Below are 20,651 nucleotides of genomic sequence, written 5' to 3' on the forward strand. Positions count from 1 at the left end.
TTTTTCAATATCTTTAACTTTGTGTCATGTATTTTTCTTTCTGACTTAATTTAGTTATGATAAAAAAATTTATTATTCTTATAAAAAGAATATTTGCATGTATTTGGAGCAAGTTAGAGCAATATCCAATATTAGATAATCCTGTGATTACTGTTAGCGTTTATAGAAGCAATCATTATTTTTCTCAGTTTACTCTTATATCTATTTAAGGAAAAGCTATGGATTAAAAATATGAATAGTTTGGATATCAAAATATTATTGTATTTTAAAAGAAAAATTATTTTCTTGCGAAATATGTTTTAAATTTGAAGAAACGGATTGTATATTATAAGTTTCTCGATAATTTTAGATAATTCAATCGAATTGCTTCTAACTTAATATTTCAACATACTATTTATTAAATAGTTATATGTATATGCACTATCTCTGTGACACGAATGTATTTATCTTTCAAGCGCGTTAACAGCGATCGGTAAGGAGAAACGGTGAGGGAAATAGTCGGTGCAATTCACCGACGGTAAAGAATGTTCGCTATTTTACCATATATCGAAATAGAAGAAACCTATGATTTCTTCTCGTTAATGTCGATTCTGTACAGACTCCAGTCGGCAGCTGCGGCCTCGCAGGGAAACACATTAATATTAACGAATCCCGGAACGAAAATTGTTATCTCCGGGATGAGATATTCCGCGTTGGAGTACTTTGATATGGTACTTTGATATGGAATTGCGACGACATTGCCATACGAAGTTACGGTACCAAGATCAAACAAGCCCGCTCGAATTCATAGCCGAGTATTGAAAAAAAGAAAAAAAAGACCATGCCGTTCTTATTTGCAAGCGAAGTACTTCTTGCCGCGACTGCATCGAGCACGTCGTCGAGTACCTTTAGAAATATCGTCGCTGCTCCTCCCCTCGAAACCGCTTTTCACGGCGTTGCCTTTGCCTTTCTCCTTACTCTTTCAATTTGAAAAAAAGGAAAAGAAAACCACGGTCCAACACAGTCACCTTGTGCTTCCCCGACTCTGCTCGAGACCCCCTCGAAGCCTCTTAATTCCAGGAGACGATACGTAAATCGAGAGAGAGGGAGAAGAATTTACAATTTATTGATCGTGCGAATGGTTTCTTTAATAATAACTGGTGTATATCAGTTGAGAAGATATATTTTCTAATATTTTATGTTTTTATAAAATGATTTAGAATTATCGTATATATGTATATATCTAATTGTTTTTCTAATTGGTTTTTATGGCAATCTCTATAAATTAAAGGAATAGACATTAATTTAAAAAATATTTATATTTCTAATTAAAGATAACAATATATTAACCTGTATTCAGGAAGACATTTATTATTTATTAATAATAATAATGTTATATATATGATATATATTATATAACCTTGTGTTTTAGTGTATAATTTAATAATTATATTTTATTAACTGGCGAATACTATCTTTTCAATTGAATAAATTTGAAGAAATTGATGGAAAAATAATATCACCAGAGTTTATATTATATACATATATATTATTTTATGGTACATTATTGTGTGAAAAGTTTATTATGTTATTTTATTAATTTACTTTCGATATTTTGAAACACCAAGATACATTATTCAGAACAAAATATAATAAAGATCTATAAATATGTGGCGAGGAATGAATATTCGATGAAAGTCAGTTTCTTCTAATCAGCTCACGTCAAGTAAATTTTCTCGTCAATTGTCAGATATTTTCCGTCTCATGATCAATTTCCAAACGCTACATACGTTAAGGGGGAACATACACCTAGAAGGGTCAAAAAGAGACTAAACTTTGCGAATTTTTTCCGGAAAAACGAAAAGAGATAGAGAGATCAGGTTTTTTCTGTGTAAAGATCACAGTTTTCTCTATTAACAAATTTGTGTTTTATTGTTCCAACATTCAAAATGGTGGCGCTATGTTACAGCTCCTAACTCCTAATTTTAAAAATGGCGTTTGCGGTGACCACAGGAATCATCTGAAAGCAAAATCACCTTAAGGGTTGTAAAGTTAAAACATAAATCTAGTCTTTAACGTAGCCGTTTTTCGAAATATTGTGTTTGGACAAAATGGCAGCCGGTCAAAGTTGACATAACGATTTTTTGACCAAAAATGTCGCATATTTTTGGCTACAGAAAATAAACTAAGCATCGGAAAAAAAATCCTATGTTAAAGACTAGTTTTTAGTGTCTAGAAAAAGTGTGTAAAACTGCAAGCCGATCGATCGAACCATTTTCAAGATATAGTGATCACGCGTTTTAAAAACCTCGTTTTGAGAAAAACGCGTTTAAAGTTTTATGTTAGGTTTACACAACGAAAAGATGACAAATTTTATATTTACACTGAATCATCTACTCCAGGACTATATAGTAAACCCTCTGCCGAAGCAGATGTTTCTAGAAAGTCCCTCTGTTCTTGGCGACGACGTATTCTTTCCTCTCTCGTACTGCTTAGCGCAGACGTGCTATAGCTCTTCTCTTCCTGTTCTATCTGAATGCCGATTCCTAGGCAGTGGAGATTTCTTTGCTCTTGATTTTCGAATATTTTCAGATGTTCGGAGATCTCTAGATCATTTCCTGCGATCCATTTCTGTCGTATTATTTTGCTGTACTATTCGATTATTTCGATTGCTCGTCCGGACAAGAACTGCTGTGGAACCGACTGTTTGTGTTTTCCAAGCAGATCTGATGCTTGGTATTGGTATATAATAAATAGAAAAGGGAGGGGAAAGAACCCTAACCAGAGGGATCTTTCGTTTTACACCTGTGAAAACCGAAATGACCCTAGCGCGCTCGAACGGACTTGAATATACTTACGTGTAACTTTTATATTACTGGCCAGATCGATTTATAACTGCACAAAATATTCTTAAGATATCATACTTTGAAAATATATATAGAAAAAAAATCGATTTTTTTTACCCTTCTAGGTGTATGTCCCCCCTTAAATCGGCTATCCTATCTACACTACCGTCAAAAAGTTTAGGACCAAAGAAATTAATAGATTTAATTATATAATTTCATCCCCAAAAGACAATGTTATCTTACTTTAATTTTATAATATTAAATATGATCATATAGTTATTTATCAAAGAAAAAACAGTCAGAAGAAATGTCATGTCATTTCTATCTTAATCTCTATTTGTTACTTTGGTCTTAAACTTTTTGACAGTAGTGTACTTGAATACGCCACTTATCATTATAATCGCACAACTTTTGCCTTGATATATCCCTGTAATATATTCACCCCGAAATATTCACGAGATCGTTTCTTCCATCCTATAGAGCGGGCGAGAGTGTTCTTCTTCTTTATTCCATATCCGCGAGAATCGCGAATCGTGTTTGTCTTTCCATTCCTGTCGCGTACGGTAATGGCATGCGAAGAAAAATATCCGCGAAACTAAAGCGATCTGTTTTTTCATTGACTCCTCCGCGAGATTTTCCGGGAAGGTTCGTTTTCTGAGTTTTTGTATTACGAACCAGGCACGTGTTTGCCATTTGCATCCCTCAGCAATCGACCCTCCACAGAGTACATTCGTACAGGTCAATTTAAACAGGATCGTTATGCATTTCAAGTTTCATCATTCATTATCCATTACCCATTATCCAGATTATGGATGTTGCAAAGAGACGTCTCATGTTCCAAGAAGCTTTTTAGACTTAGAATAAAATTATGCAAATGCATGGGAAAATAGAAAAATGTATTCATAAAGTTCCCTTTTTTGCAGTTACATGATATTATAATAATTACTATGACGCAACGGAAGGAAATGTAGATATTATAATGATGTTATAATAATTACTGTGATACTGTGGAAGGAAATGTAGATATCTTTACGCGTACGTAATGCTTTTGTAATTTGATATAGTTTGTCAAAAATAAACATTTGTGTATAACAGTATATATCCGTTATCCAATGCGAAACTTCTAAAGTTTCCGGTGCAAAAATTTCTGAAATTATTAATACCTGTGTGTGTGACGTGACGTTTTGCTTGCGATGCATTTGGGGATATTTTATCGAAACTATACGGCACAAAAACACACTCTGTATGCCGCTTGTGTAGGTCGTAATACTTCGTTATATCCGGCTGTGCTCCTAGAAAATCCTCCTACCGCTTCTCGTCGTCAGTCGGTATTTTTCCTGAAGTGGCTTCGACCTAATAACTGCCACGACAGCCGCGCAACGCTCACTCGGGCTTTCCCTCCCTCGCGTTGCTTCTTGCTCGTTTTCACGTTTATTTCTCCACATTTCGCTACTTACGTGATTTCTACGCTCAGAAAAAATTCCGCGTTTCACGGTTCGATTAATATTCCGCGACTATTCACGATTATCGCACTTAGTTATATTTCTTTCTTCCTTTGCGTATCGCGTATGTGCGTGCCCACGCTTACGCGATTATTTCTCAATAGTGTTATCGACAGGTCCGGTGTATCGAGAGCAGAGAACGAATTACGTGGCGATTTTATAACCGGGCGTATTTCACGCAGTCGTCCGACCGCTCGTGAGGAAATAATGCGTGGTGTCGTTTTTGGGATTTCTTTCGATTTGGGTTGGGTCTGACGACGCGGAGCTTTCGATTTTGGTTGCGTAACCAGATCAGATGCGATCAGATCAGATCGGTGCAACAGCGTATGCTCAATCAGAGAGACAGCGCCGTTTGCTCGTTAACGGGAATTATCCTGGATCAAGAGCATTACTCGAATGTGAGAGAATTCACGTATTAACGCGTCGCTGCTCATTAGTCTGCATTATTCTAGATCAAAACAAACGCGAATCTATGGATTAATTAGGTGCTTGCAAAAATTCGTATGATGTATTAATCTGTTGAAGACTAGGTTTTTTTGCCATTATACTCCTGGACCTGAGTTTTTTTTTCAAAAAAAGAAGAAAATATAAATTTAATTTATGAACAATATTAATAGTCCACGTATGAAAGATTAAGTCCGGGCCTCATATGAGGTACGTCGTCCTCAATGGCTTAAAGCTATTTATTTACAACAATGAGATGGCATGTAATATTTTAATCAAAGTATTGGCTGCTATCACTAACCTTTTGCCATTTTTCAGACAATAATTTGATTCCTCGTCGATAAAATGACTCATTTTTTGAGACAATCCATCTATTTGTGACCTTACAAACTTTTGCAAGCATCTGTATTTTATGCGTTTGCTCTGCAAACTGGATGCAACCATCGTTGCGCTTCGCAAGGCAAACGTTACGTCTGACATTACATCTTTTAAACGAGTACAGTTAGAGAATAATAAATACAACGGGCCACAGCTCATTATATCATGGAATTACATTCGCGGGTAGGAAAATGTTCTCGGCTAGTTTCACGCACAGCACAGCCAGATTCAAAACTCACAGTGCAAGCGAAGCTTCGTCGAAGTTGTTTCTTTTTTAAATGTACTACTTTTTATGCGGAATTTCTGGACGTAAATGCAAGTTGCAAGTTTGCCGCGCTGTCCCAGTTGCCGTTTCATTTCGCTGTTCTCATCGAGACAGGATCGAGCTGAGCGCAGATCGAGGGCGAAAAAGCGAGCGTCGTAACGGTACCCGCGCTCGTAACAGCGCCGGGTCGCCAAGCATATTCTGATGAAGGTCTAGTCTAGACAGCGGCCAGGTCGATATGGCACCTCCGCCATCCGATAGTCCACAGAACGACCCATTGCGAGAGGGAGATATCAATACCGACAAGAGTCTGTCGTCGAAGGGGGCGATAGATACATGCATGGGCAGCGGATTGGCAAACGATTCACGAAGGCTCAAACACGAAAGGACAGCACGTTCGGTACACGAAAGGGACACGATTTTCGCCACGTTAGTACGATCGAGAAACAGGCAGAACCAACATGAGAGGATGTACAAGATTGTTGCATGTAGGATTTTCTAAAAACATCGATTTTGTATCAATGTATTAAGTGTACAAATTAATTCGATGCTTTCTCTGAAGAAATTGAACTTTTGTTATAAAAAAAAATAATAAACGTGTCAATCTTCGAAATATTTCCATTTCATCATTTTTTAATATTTTTTAGTTTAAGTTATTAGGTCGAAGCCTCGAAAAAAATGTGAAAAGAGTCCGGAATCAATAACGCGCTTTTATATGTCGGATTAGATCTGAGATTATGAGAGTGAGTGCGATAACAATACGGTAATTTTTTTCCGATAGTCCGTGCTATCCTGGAAGTTTTATCTCGTAAATCTCGAATGAGAAGTTTTTACAAGCTTAGTATGATGAATATGTAAAGGCATGAGTAATGTGACCCGATAGCTGAACTTCGATAGTGGATATCGCTCGGATGAAAAATTCGTTTCCAGCCGAGCTCGATTTTTCACGCGGCCGAAAGTCATTGCGTTATTGTTCTAAATCCTTCAGTACCGTTGTCACGTTGCATTTTGTGTGATGTTGAAATATGCACGCGGAATTGTAGCATTGCAAGTTATAATTAATGACTGAAACGGAAGCAAAATGAGCCAACTGTTGCTGATGCGTGGAAATGATGCAGAGATAAATAGCACCATTTGATCGATCGTTTTATTTAACAAAATTAACGCGTGATATGACTTCGTTACTCAGGACCGTGCTATTAATTTACAAGACTAATAATTTTATGAAATGCGTAATAAATACAAGAAAAATCTATATAATAATATTTATATGATAATATATTTATATATATCATGTACACAGATTAAAATATTTTTTTATTGTTGAGAAAATTCCCGGGCAAACTATTGTATCATATATCTGTAAATTGTGCTATGAAGTACAACGATTGCGTGAAATATTGAGAAAATTTAGACAGTGGCGACATAAAATTTATATGTCGCAAGAATGAACGGTTACTGTCACGAATAGGTACCTGCGATTTCCTTCGTATTTACGAGGATGATCTGCCGGCGAAGTTATGTTTTCGCATTGCGACGTTTCACGATGCTAAGCTTTCACGATGTCGTAATGTACGTATTTTATAACTGGGATATCATTCGATATACTTTAGTGCGACGCAATAATTTCGTCAGGAAAGTGAGAACGGCGTTTTTTGTGTTTTTTGTGCTGGCGTGACTCTAGGAGTTTAATTTCCAGCGTGAAAATTGACGTCATTCTGAAGCAAAGATTATTCGAATGGATTATATGCGTGGCGGACGGAAATGAAAACAAAGCTGTACACTAATTTCCGATTCGTATCTCGTGGGCATTGATCCGCAGAAATTACGTACAAGAACGGCGATCGCCATTTTGGCTATTCTGTTTAATGGATGTTGCGTGAGTTAATGGATTCGCAGAAATTAATGGGAGACACGTGGTAGCCAACGTAATTATTGCTTGACGCACGCACGATTGTTGTCTCGAGGGAAGTCGATTATATTCTTTCATGATGGGGTCAGTCGAAAAAGATTGCTGGTAAATGGAAATCTGAAAATGTTTAATTTATAGAAATTCCTGAATTATATGAATTATTGTTCTAAATTGTTTCAAATTTAATTGCTTTGTTTCTTTATGAAACAACATTGTCATGAAATTTATTTCTCAATTCGAGACTGAGTAATCCAAATTCTAATAGTGATCGGTTGCGTGACGACGGTAAAGCGGTCCCGGTTAGCTCATTTGCACAGAAGCTGAAGGAAGCGGAACCGGAAGCAACTATCGTTTGGATAAAAAGGCGAACTCACCTAATTAAGGCTTCATTAATGAGCGAATCGCGATGGGAGTGAAATAACGAGCGTTTTGTGCTTAAGTAGAAGAGAAGCGGCTATTATGGGAGTAGAGGCTGGGTTTACCACGATCGATCTTTTTATGCTAATCCCGGGGCTTCAAAGCCAAAGTTTTTCATTAGATGCAAATAGTAAAACGCGATCTGTTGCTTTACAGGTTATGAATTTCTATATTTTTACACAAGAAACGGTAAAACAATAGGCCAGAACAAATCTTAATATCTCAATATAATTAAAATTAAATCAAATTAATGTAAAAATCTATATAATAATACAAAAATCAATATTATCAAATCCTCTCAAAGCATTTCATCGTTCGATTATGTAGATTCGTTATGTAGATTCTACTAAAATATTATATTAGGTGTGTGCAAAAGTTTTCGTCATTTCTTGCATGTTTTCGTTTCTTAAGTATAATATATTTAATACAATTCAATTATCAAACTATTTGTCCTCGTTTTTTACGATTTTTTGCCATTTCTCGAGTAAATTTCGAGTTCATTTCCGAAAAATATTTTTTCATGTCTCAGCCACATCAAGAAGTACTATTCAGTTAAAAAATACTGCATCGATTGGAACAGGTGGCAATTCGAAGCCACCAAATTGGGTAAATACGTGTGTTTTTTAACCTTTTCAGCCCAAAATGGGAAATAATTTAATAAATACGAAAAGCATATATAGCTTTTCATTGCTCGTCGCATTTACTATTGTTTTTCGAAGTTGTTTATCGTTAAGTCACATATGACATTTTTACAAACTCCGATGCCAACTCTTCAAAAAAACAAGAATTTATTCGAAGTTTAAATAATAATATCAGAGCGCTGACAAAGACCAAATATACCTACACTAATACAAATAAAGAAAATAGATTATTAATCTACTATTCAGAAACGTAAAAATTTGATGAAAGTAAAATAGCGACCACACCAAATCGACACGTGATATAAATCTAGATTAGGAAGAAATTGAAGTTGATTGACGCAGATAAAGAGAGAAAAACGACGGCACGATTTTTTGAGAGGCGTTGTAGACCTCAAAGACAGACGGATATCCCTGTCGTCGAATATGGAATGCGATAGAAGGATTACCATCATATCCGCGAAATAACGAAATTAATTCCGCGCATGTGAGGGGAAAATTCAGAGCGTCGGAGCGACCTCGGAGGAAGGAGGACTGTCTCTCGCTGTTGTACGTCCGTTTAATCACTTTTTTAATTGGCACTTTGCGGTAGTCCGCGACTTGCGCACGCGTTCGTTGAAGAGATGAAATGATTAAAAGAAAAAAAGCAGGTCCTTTTTTCTTCCTGACGCGAGCTGTGGGATCGTCAGAGCGAGCGAGGTGAAAACGCGTCCGCGTTTCTTCGTCTTCCTATGCACCCCTTGCGCCCTCGGTCGACTTGTCCGTCACCCTCGGAGTTTAATTTGCCGTAGGAAATGTACTCGTTTCCGTGCGAGCACGTGGACTATCTCTCTCACCGCGTCGAGCAAAAACTGTTACGTCGTCCCGTTATGTTACCATGAATCAAAATATCCACTCGAGCGACCCAACGCAATACTTAATGTGGAATAGGAAATTAACGAAAGTGGAGGAGAGCGCTCCCAAAGAACACGCGCGTGAGACCCGAGCACGTTCGCGCAAAATTTCACTGCGACATCCGGTCGCGTACACAGAGGAGGAACTCTACACCTTTTTAATAAAAAGCGTGATAAAATTTAGTATAAAAAAATTATATCTTTGAGCAAACATATCTCCCCGTACGTCGAACGGATAGACCCCAAGATTTGAATATATCTTATCTCACACCGAGATATATTAGGAGTGTGATTTAGTTTTGAGGGTTTCGCAACAGATGGCTGTAGTGTCAGTTTGTTCCAATAGCTGTTTCCGATAACTGTTGTTTCTTACAGTCTTGACATTATCCATGACATTTAGTAACATTATAGCAATAGATGCAATAACAGTCGTGTTTATATTAGGTTGGCAAATAAGTTCGTTCGGTTTTTGCTTCGGTGCAACTTCTTTCCAATTCACTCTTGTTTTTCTCGACACTATCGCGCAACTTCAGAGTGCCTTTGAAAGTACATGTTTCACATAACCTTTCTGTAAATTTAGGTTTGACTAACATCAATATTGTGTGTGCTGCGTAGCTGTAAAACTGGAAGTAAATAACGTGCATATCGTCATATTTTGCTCTATTATTTCAAGAGAAGCAAACGAGCTGCAAAGGCTCATAAAAAGATATGCCGTGTTTATGGAGATGATGCCTTAACAGAACGCGTATGTCAAAAGTGGTTCGACAAATTCCGTTCTGGAGATTTTGACGTCAATGATGCGCCTCGCTCCGGTCGCCCGATCAAGATTGATTCAGGTAATGTCAAAGCTATCATCGATAAAAATCCATCCCAATCGGTGCGAGAGATTGCTACAGTACTTAATATGTCTCATACAAGCGTAGAAAACAATTTGCGCCAACTGGGATACGTTTCTCGGCTCAATGTGTGGGTGCCGCATGAATTAACCGAGGCCAACTTGGCCACTCGCATATCCATCTGCGATTTGCTGCGGAAACGTCAAGAAAACGATCCATTTTTGAAGCGGTTAGTGACAGGAGATGAAAAATGGGTCGTCTATGAGAATGTAACGCGGAAAAGATCATGGGGACACAGCAGCGAGCCACCACAAACAACCTGGAAGGCAGGATTGCATCCGAAGAAGATCATGCTCTCCGTATGGTGGGATTTCAAAGGTGTCATTTACTACGAGCTGTTACCGTCAAGCAAAACGATTGATTCAACCACATACTGCTCGCAGTTAACAAAATTGGACCAAGCACTCCGCAAAAAACGTCCAGAATTGATAAATCGAAAAGGTGTTGTCTTCCACCACGATAACGCCAGACCTCACACATCATTGACAACTCGGAACAAATTACTCAGTCTTGGCTGGGATGTTTTGCCTCATCCTGCGTATTCACCGGACCTGGCCCCTTCCGATTATCATTTATTCCGGTCGTTGCAGAACTCTTTGAACGGAAACTTCTTCAAGGATGAAGAGAACGTCAAAAGACACCTGGATTGGTTTTTCGCCGATAAGCCTCAGATGTTTTACGAACGCGGCATAATGAAGTTGGTGGAAAGATGGCAAGAAGTCATCAATAACAATGGTCAATATATAATTGATTAAAATTTATTTTGTGTATAAAAAAAATTGTATTTTATTCCACCTTAAAAAACCGAACCAACTTATTTGCCAACCCAATATCATCGTAAAAATGCAACTTCCGAAAGCTCTTTAGCATTTTCGACATGCGTTGCTTTTGTTTTTTAATCAAAACAAAACTGCCGCTGACGGTTATAGAATTCTTGTGGAAACTTATGGTGATTCTGCCCCATCAATTAAGACGTGTGAATACTGGTTTAGACGCTTTAAAAGTGGTCATACTGATGTGAAGGACAAAGAACGCTCGGGACAACCAAGAAAGCTTGAAAATGCAGATTTGCAAGCATTATGCACGAAAATCCAACAAAATCCACTTCAGAACTTGCCAGAGCATTAAACGTTGATCGTACAACAGTTACGAAACATTTACATGAAATGGGAAAAATTCAGAAAGAAGGGAAATGGGTTCGACATGAATTATCGGAAAGTGCCATTGCGAACCGGTTGAACATTTGCATTTCGATGATCGCCAGGCAAAAAAAGAAGAGTCTTTTGTCTCGGATTGTTACTGGGGATGAAAAGTGGATCTATTTTGATAATCGGAAACGCAGAAAATCATGGGTGGATCCAGGCGAACCATCAACATCCACTCCGAGACGCAATATTCACGGTTGAAAAGTAATGCTCTGTATTTGGTGGGATAGTGTACTATGAGCTGTTAAATCCGCATGAGACTGTCACGGCTGATCGTTATCGACACCAATCGTACAAGTTGAAGCAAGCATTGGACCAAAAACGACCACCAATTGCGAGTAAAGGACGGAAAGTGATTCTTCTTCGTGACAACGCTCGACCTGACGTTGCGTTATCAGTGAAAGAAACACTATAGAGCTCGAATGGCAAGTCTTACCGCACCCCGCGTATTCTCCGGACATTGCTCCATGCGATTATTATTTGTTCCGGTGGATGCAACACGCTTTAGAGGATACACACTTTGATAATTTGGAAGAAGTGCGAAAATTCGTCGACGAATGGATCAACTGAAGAGAAGAGTGATTTTATCGTGGTGGAATCGATCTCTTGCCAGAAAGATGGGAAAAAGTGATAGAAAACGAAGGAAAATATTTTGATTAAGGTATTCATTCATTATCATATTTAAATACATGCGTTTTTGAGCAAAAAAACCCTCAAAACTAAATCACACCCCTAATAGATACATGTCGCAAGAAACCTCGAACTGTCGAATATCCTCGATGCTCTTTAGCGTCGAATAATTCGATTAAACCGTCCGAGAACGTCGAATATATATCGCCGCACGGCAATCGGCTGGATTGATGGCCCGCAGAGATCCGCAAGCGTCGATGCATCTCCGAATTCATCTTCCGCAGCATCCAGCAGAGCGCGTGAACGACGACGGTGCTCGGTGGCGGAGGGATGGTCGGGGCGGAGGGGCGGTGCGTTGCATCGTGGTGCGCGTGAGCGGCTGCTCGGGAGCGTCAGTACACTTTCGGACGTCGCGGCGTGCGTGACGTCTCGAGGAGTCGCGCGGGCATCGGCGGTTCTTCCGTCGCCGTCGTCGCGTTTCCGTCAGTCGTCCGAGTCGCGAGGTGCGGTGTGGTGTGCGCGGCAGTGCGCGGTGACGAGCACGAGTTTTCCCTCGTTTTCCCTCGAGGAGTGCGATCGCGCATCGTGGATTTACGCGCGACAGCTGCAGCCGCAGCTGCAGCGGAGGAACAGCACCGGGACAGGTTGTTCGCGTTCGAGATTCGCGAGCCGACCCCATCGATCGCATTATTAATCCCATCTGCGCGAGACGCGCTCGTCGCGTCTCCCGGAAAATTCGCCGGCACGAAATCTCCCTTCCCCGGTTTATACTTACTTTCCTGTCTTTATCAATCAATATTGTTCTGCGATTTCGGTGGCTCCCAGCTGGGTACTGTTGAGACGTTTACTTTGGCTTACTAGAAAGACTGAATTTTCCCTGAAGCCAATGAAATGCGATTTAATGTCGCGTTTTATAACGTTCTGGCGCGGCACATGATGTTATAACATCGGATTTGTTAGAACATCAGAGAGCTATGTCACGTATATTGTTGGAACTGTAAACTATTTTAACAATGATCTGTTTCCCTGTTGAGTTGCTCCGAAAGCGATTTCCGTTATTTAAAACTGGAGCTTTATTTCAGATGCAATAGTTGTGTTAACATGTAATGTTAACATTTGCTGTCGACTCTCTATATTTGTTCTCGTGGCCGTTATATTGCAACTATTCATATCTCAGGGCGGTATTCATAGTCCGTTTTTATAACGAGATAGTCTTAAGTATACCTTTTAGATACTAATATAGCTATTTAATTACCTTATAAATATTAATGTAGATCATATTTAAGACAATCTTAATATAAATTACATAAAAACGGACTATGAATATCGGCCTTAATTCAGAATTTTGTTTATAAAATTATAATAATTTATTTTCTACTCCGGGAGTCCGATAGATGAAATTCGAGAGAGATGTACAAAACCTTGTTTATAGTGTGTGTTCAAAAATTCTGTCTCGTCGTTGAGTTTGAAATTTGTCAGCTAAAATTAAAGTAACATCTATATTCATATCAAATATAATCAAGCAGTCAATTATAGGTTTAGAAAAACATATACGCTGGAGGAAGGAGATTGAGAAACTCTTTTAGAGAGAAAAATCATCGCGGAAAAGTGCAGTTTTATAAATCAACATTTTCATGAATGGAGAATGAAAACGGGTGAGACGAGAATGTGGAAGGTCATTGCGATAAGTTCGAAAATATCATTCACTATATTCCCATCAATCTTGGCAACATGTATAGGTCATTATTGTTGGAATATTAACGCATACAAAAGCTTTTATCTCTCATCAACACCAGCGTTGAGCGATAAAATAATCATGTGTACGTAAATGTATCCGTGTGCACACGGTCGTTGCAACGGGAATTGCGTAATACGCGCAAAAGAGAACGCATCAGCGCGCGTTCATTACGCCATTGCATTTTATATAATTTCCAGAATACCAAAGATGATTGTATCCCATCAATGCCGTAATCGTTCGGCATCCACTCGCGAGCCGAAAGAGAAGCTTTTTAATTTGATTTTCTTTCGACGACTACACATTATTACGCTTAACTTTTGACATTTTACCGAGCTTTCGTATGCAAATACGAAAGATCGAAAGTACTTCGCACAGTTTCCGGTAAATCCGATTTCGCGGCTTAGCGAGTTGCACGCGTTCGATGCATGAATTAATTAAAGTTGTCGGAAATCATGATTTCTCGCGTTACGAGATTTGCTTTTCACATGCTGGTTTCCAAAGTTTCGTGTTTCCACCGCGAAAGAGGGTGAGAAAAAAAGAAAGAGAAAGGGAACGATTTTTTTGAAATTTTTTCGTGGATCACAGTGCAATCGCATTTCGCGAAATGCGATTGCACACATCGGGAAACCTTGACCCAGCTGATACCGTTGAACAAAAAAAAGAATTTGTGATTTTGCGATGATTTCAGCAATAGAGAGATTGCGCGTGACGACGAGACCCGCGCTTTCGATGCAGCGCTCGTCGTTTTCCGACTTTTTAATCTGACCGCTTCGGTGCGTTTGTTACGTACTTTTAATTGGCGTTACGTATGCGCATCGTACATACGTAACATCGGCGAGCGGAAATTGCAAACGACAAATTATCTTTCGTCTAACATGCCTGTCGCGCCGTGAATGATAAACGGGATTTATGTCTCCGATACCGAAATTTGATCCCGAAATCTTCTCAGGAGGAAAAGCAGGCAGATTTGCGGGGGACAATGACGGGAAAGCGGATTGAATCTCTTCCCTCGAAGAGGGAACGATTCCGTTAGAACCAATCTCGTTGAAAGCGCTGATGCTTCGTTTGCACGTATAAGTGTAACGTGTTATTCGCCGTTACTCCGACGCGAGATGCATTCTTGCTAGAACTGGCAGCACGGATATATTGGGTTAATCGGAAAATCCGTGCGAATTTTCTTTAGCACAATTCTAACGGAAAAACTTTGTATCAAGAGGTAGTACAAAGTTTTGCGTTTGGCTTTTATTAAAACTTTGTATTATTAAGAATTAATATACAAAGCTCTGCGTTTGGATTTTGCTAAAAAAATCTGCACGAACTTTCCAGCAACGCAAAGCTTTGTATTAAAAATTAATATACGCGTGCATTCGTTATGATTTATCGCCTTGACGATTTTTCTCGGAAATCTCAGGAAATCTCAGAATGCAGAAGTAAGAGATTATTGTACAGGAAGCAGGAAGAGCGAGGGGCTTGAAATGCAATTTACTTCCACGCCTCGTGCCTCTCGTTTTATTTGCAAATTTACTTTTCTCAATGACAATGAATTCGCGAGGACAGACATACAACGGAGACATTTTAAAATTTCAACGTAACGAAACAAAATAGAACATAAATAATCACGCGATATATAAATAAGTCTCGCATCGCGCTCGCTCTTTCCACCTGCAAGTTGCAGGCTGCAACCCGCTCTGTCCATCTCAATTATCAATTATCAATTATATATTATTAGTTATACGTCAACGACAACGACGCGTTTCGCGTCTTCTTTCCCGCGACGTGAATTTTCGCGCGAGTCCGTTTTCCGGTGCTTCGATCCGCGCGCGCGTTGCCGTTCACATGCGCGTTTTGTTACACGCCGTTGCCTCGCTTCCTCGTTTCTCTCCGACGTTTCGACGCTATTACGAACGAGTGCGAGTTACCGTTTCTACGTGGCGGCGGTAGGCACGCTCGGCGGACAGTAGAGTGAAACAATGCGGCCTGTCGAGCCACGATAATTAATCTCAGCCTGGCGGCGAGAATCGTCAGAGAATAATTACGCTCGTCGCGATAATGATTCCGTTGGCATTTTCGGCCGGTACCGGTCGTCGAAAATTGGACATTTGATCGCAAACGTCATGGCGAAGGTCACGGATTTTCCGCAAACTTCGCCAATTAAGATGGACCTACCTCATTGCGGTGTAATGACAGTATTGTAAGAGACGAAAAATAACTAGGAGACTGCCTTAGATTTGAACTCGAACTCTCCGGGATCCCTGGTTCACACGCCTAGGTCTTAGGCTGTACGGCCAATACTCCTACTGTTGTGATCAACTTGATTTCATTCTGTTCCTCCATGCGACCTGTCAGTCTCGACTATCTTTCCAGATCTTACAGTATCGACAGTAACGACCTGCGAGATGTAGGGTAGTCTCCTATCGATTTTCTCGCGACACGTTCGCAGCATCCTTTCTTTCACGGAAAAGACTCGGCGTCGCGTCGCCTGCGTTTTCGGGGCGACACGTGACTCGTGTTAGTCAACTGGACCCTCTTGAGAAGCTGGCTCTGCCAATTAATCGTGGAAAGAGCGGTACGAGGGGACGTGCGTCGTTTCTTGTCGAAGGACGAACACGTGTCTCGAGTTCTCGAAGCCATCTCGAGCGTTTCTGTGTACGTGTGTATGTGCCCTAGTATACCTTCCTGTCTTACATAAGACAGATGCAACCAACGCCCTTCTCTTTTCCGTTTTTCTCTATTCCGCGTAGGATGTTTAATCAGGTCCGCGCGTGCCTTCATTACGTCTGTTCGGAGGCGTCGCGGGCGGTGTACTTGAATAAATCGCGTATCTCGATCGCGATTTATTAGAGAACGCGCGAGAATTTGTAACGCCATGAATACGTAAGCTCGTGCTTTCGCACGTCTCGTAAAGAAGCAACGGAGTAGCTTGCTGAACGATGATAATAGAATGCAGCTCCGACCGCGAAATGTCCGGCGGACGCCGCTCATTGAAGTTGGAGGTCATCTTTGCGAGGCTACCTTTGAGGACGGACGTGTGCTTTTATGCAAACAAGCATCCTCTTGTTTATTATATCATATCACACACGCTCTTTTATTAACGGTCTTTTATTACCCCATTCACTAGCAAAATTATTTATCTTCTTTGAAGGAAACGACACCGAGATAGTCTTAATCGCGCGGTCGACATTTATCGCGTCGCTTATGCAACTTGTTTGATTAACAAATTGACGTTACTCGGGGTTGATCGGCACTCGCGCACGTTCACGATTAGTTCTTTCTTTCTCTCGGCGTATAATATTCCCCGGTAAAGGGGGTGGAGGGAGGAGGGGAGGCTGGGGGGCAGACGTGTACGCGGAGCATGTGACTTGGAAGTGGTTTATAGAGGGTTAACTAGCGACACGCCAGCCGTATCATCGCATTATCGGATAAATTCCGCTAGCCGGTAGCTGACGCGGGCTGGAACGATTGCGTCATCGATTTTTTGCACCTATCTCGCTCCGACCTCCTCCCTCCTCCCCCCCTCGCCCTGTCCCCCTGTCACCCCTCGCATCCCGGTCACTGCCCCGTGAAGGGGGTAGGATCTGCGCTCGAGCATGAAGGATATACGCCATCGATTCGTCGATGCTCTCCGTAAATATTTGCGTCCGTCCTCTGTCGCGGCCTGCGGCATCCCTGCAAACGCGGGGATGAACGTGGCGCTACACAGCGTTCCGAGCGAGATCGCTCCGTGAAACCGCACGACGCGACGTATAAATGTTGTTATCCCGTCGTCGCACAGTGGGGAATTTTGTCAAAAAGCTGGTCAAAAATCGAAAAATGAAGTTTCGAGTTAGGGTCTATTGTCCTTGAGAATCGATAAAGGACTGTTCCTTGGATAGAATCCCGTTGCCCTTAGTCCCCTACTATTTTAAGTCGAGCAGGTATGTCAGTTGAAAGTAGGCCTTTATGGGCGACACACGTTTCTCACGCATTGCGTGAATATTTTCATTGAACTTTGAGTGTTAATAACTTTGTAAATAAAAGTGATAATCAAGTTCTGCAAAATGGATGCTCTTCCTGGAGGATTGTAGAAGATTTTTCTTATTTATATTTTTGAAATAACGCTTGTCGTGTTTGTTTTACGACACATAACGATAGTCCGACAAAGTTTATATTTTCCTAAATTAATATTTACTTCGTGTAGACTTTAGTTGCAGATCCCGCTAGATCCCGCGTTCTTTTCTTTTTCATCTTGTAGTCTATACTATTAGCAACTAAAATTCACAATAATTAGCTGCTACTATCTGCTACTCTTGTTATAAGGTTATTACAACCACCTTATTACTTTTCTCGATATATCTCGAAAAGTATTCGAAATATCAAAAAATGTTTTATACAAAAGTTTCATGGTAAAAACGCCCGTATTTAATGAAGTTAATAAAATTTTTGAAAAATAATTGTTTACATAAATTGTTTATATAAATTTTTGAAAAAATTGTTTTAAAAAATTATTTAAAAAAATTTTTATTGATGTCATTAAATAGAGACATTTGTACCATGAAATTTTTGTATAAAATATTTTGTATTTTTTTATTTTTTTTTAAACTTATAAAAATAAACTCTACCCTGCACCATTATTAAGTCTAACATTATTTTTCCAGACATTCTCGAATCTGATTCGTAATCAGCAACCCCAAACATTCATTGATATCGATATTGATGAGTATTTCATGGTTCGCTACACTATATTAAGACCGCCATTTTGTTTTTGCAAATTTACATATTGGATTCGTGATCAGCAACCTCGAAAACATAAGTCTACCAAGTTTTGTGCAAATCTGATGATTCCTCGATTTATGGCCACGTTTCAGCGAAAATTCCCCACTGTGCGTCGGTGCGTGACGTGTGCGTTCTTTCCGCTGGTTTCGCGCGCCCGCGTCGCTTAACGCGATACGGGCATCGTGCGATGAACTATTTCGCAGCGGCCGGGCTTGTTACGGCAAGCGACGAGTCTTCTCGCACGCTCCTCTCGCTCGCGCGATATTAGGACTTATTAACGCTGAATCCGATTATCGTCCGATCCGCGATGATAACGAGGACGCGTGTTACGCGACGCGTCTTCTGCATCGCAGCATTCGCAGTCGGGCGATCCGCGCATCTCACCGATGGCACTTTGAATTCACATTTTTTCCCCGCACGCCTGTCTTCCTTGCGACCTGCACGCCGATCGTTCTCGGGCCTGTCACTCGGAAGCAACGTGAGCCGCTGAAATCGATCGCGGCCGTCACATCGATACGCTGAGTGTAACGCGAGCATCGACAGCGGCGCGATGACGACGCGTTCGCTCGACAGCGAGAGAACGGCTCGACATTTTTCCATCGCCTTGCGACAGATACCGCCCGCATGTATCCGAGCGGTATACCTCGGCCGGCGATTTATGGCCTTCAGATTGCTCTAAATAGTGGCTGAGCAGCATTCACACTGACTGTGTGTGGGTGCGCGCGCGCGCGAACACGTACACGTGCACGCACAAAATGCAGGCTCGCACGCACGGCTCTGATGCAGTGCACGAGAATGACACACCCACTGGTTCGACCTGTTTGGTTTCAGTCCATCCGTTGATTAAGGATGGACTGCACGCGTCCAGGCCTCGAATCGGCGATGCGACGCGGATAAATGCACGCACACGCGCGCGCGTGTCGCGTGCGAATGCGAATGCTGCACGCTGGACGAGAAGAGATAAACGCCGCGTGTGATGGCTTTCGGGCAATAAGTTTGCGTTGAGATGTATTAGGGGTGTGATTTAGTTTTGAGGGTTTTTTTTTGCTCAAAAACGCATGTATTTAAATATGATAATGAATGAATACCTTAATCAAAATATTTTCCTTCGTTTTCTATAACTGTTTCCCATCTTTCTGGCAAGAGATCGATTCCACCACGATAAAATCACTCTTCTTTGAGTTGATCCATTCGTCGACGAACTTTCGCACTTCTTCCAAATTATGAAAGTGTGTATCCTCTAAAGCGTGTTGCATCGACCGGAACAAATAATAATCGCATGGAGCAATGTCCGGAGAATACGCGGGGTGCGGTAAGACTTGCCATTCGAGCTCTAATAGTGTTTCTTTCACTGATAACGCAACGTCAGGTCGAGCGTTGTCACGAAGAAGAATCACTTTCCGTCCTTTACTCGCAATTGGTGGTCGTTTTTGGTCCAATGCTTGCTTCAACTGGTACAATTGGTGTCGATAACGATCAGCCGTGACAGTCTCATGCGGATTTAACAGCTCATAGTACACTATCCCACCAAATACAGAGCATTACTTTTCAACCGTGAATATTGCGTCTCGGAGTGGATGTTGATGGTTCGCCTGGATCCACCCATGATTTTCTGCGTTTCCGATTATCAAAATAGATCCACTTTTCATCCCCAGTAACAATCCGAGACAAAAGACTCTTCTTTTTTTGCCTGGCGATCATCGAAATGCAAATGTTCAACCGGTTCGCAATGGCACTTTCCGATAATTCATGTCGAACCCATTTCCCTTCTTTCTGAATTTTTCCCATTTCATGTAAATGTTTCGTAACTGTTGTACGATCAACACTTAATGCTCTGGCAAGTTCTGAAGTGGATCGTGTTGGATTTTCGTGCAATAATGCTTGCAAATCTGCATTTTCAAGCTTTCTTGGTTGTCCCGAGCGTTCTTTGTCCTTCACATCAGTATGACCACTTTTAAAGCGTCTAAACCAGTATTCACACGTCTTAATTGATGGGGTAGAATCACCATAAGTTTCCACAAGAATTCTATAACCGTCAGCCGCAGTTTTGTTTTGATTAAAAAGCAAAAGCAACGCATGTCGAAAATGCTAAAGAGCTTTCGGAAGTTGCATTTTTACGATGATATAAACAGGACTGTTATTGCATCTATTGCTAT

General features: G+C 40.6%; 1 protein-coding gene across 4 annotated transcripts in view; it reads left to right on the forward strand.

Moving 5' to 3' along the window:
* LOC105276339 (rap guanine nucleotide exchange factor 2) overlaps window positions 1-20,651 on the forward strand; it is a 144,343-nt gene that overhangs the window by 66,042 nt on the left and 57,650 nt on the right. Inside the window, exon 1 of one of the 4 annotated variants that reach the window (XM_011333861.3) lies at window positions 12,394-12,649. The exons of the other annotated variants lie outside the window; for them this stretch is intronic. The gene's annotated coding sequence lies outside the window, so the exon portion shown is untranslated. Of the gene's footprint in view, window positions 1-12,393; window positions 12,650-20,651 lie in introns of those variants that run through there. 4 annotated transcript variants of the gene reach the window in all.

Source organism: Ooceraea biroi, chromosome 2 (genome assembly GCF_003672135.1).
Source record: "Ooceraea biroi isolate clonal line C1 chromosome 2, Obir_v5.4, whole genome shotgun sequence".
NCBI classification, from domain to species: Eukaryota; Metazoa; Arthropoda; class Insecta; order Hymenoptera; family Formicidae; genus Ooceraea; species Ooceraea biroi.